The 464-nt window shown below is 50.2% G+C and overlaps 1 long non-coding RNA gene across 1 annotated transcript in view; it reads right to left on the minus strand.

Moving 5' to 3' along the window:
* The window catches only part of LOC106727671, an 18,720-nt gene that overhangs the window by 10,949 nt on the left and 7,307 nt on the right, over positions 1–464 (minus strand). The gene's annotated exons all lie outside the window — the stretch shown is intronic.

Raw genomic sequence — 464 nt, forward strand, 5'->3', positions numbered from 1 at the left:
GTATATATAATAGGAAAGTTGTTTTTTCAGTTGCACGCCCAGGTTCAATAGTAGAGGTTGGTAGACTCTCGATAGTGGATTAGTCAGGATGATCTAATACTAGACTCCCAGGAACCAGACACACTTGATGATGAAGACGATGATAAAGGTGATGTTTGCACCGATGTTACCGGGAGCTTCCAGTGTGTCAGACCCCACGCTCGGTGCCTTAAATACACTCTCTTGTCTTATCTCGCCTGTGGTCTGGAAGATAGGGACTATTACTGACTCAGGTTTCAAAATGAGGAAAGTGCGGCTCAGAGGGGTTGGTCATGTATTCAAGGCTACCCAGCCAATAGGAGCAGAGCGTGGGCCCTGGCTGGTTTTGCTCAGTGAATAGAGCATCGGACTGAGGGGTCCTCGGTTCCGTTCTGGTCAAGGGCACATGCCCAGGTTGTGGGCTCCATCCCCAGTGGGGGGCATGC

Source organism: Myotis brandtii, unplaced genomic scaffold (genome assembly GCF_000412655.1).
Source record: "Myotis brandtii unplaced genomic scaffold, ASM41265v1 scaffold463, whole genome shotgun sequence".
Classification (NCBI taxonomy): domain Eukaryota; kingdom Metazoa; phylum Chordata; class Mammalia; order Chiroptera; family Vespertilionidae; genus Myotis; species Myotis brandtii.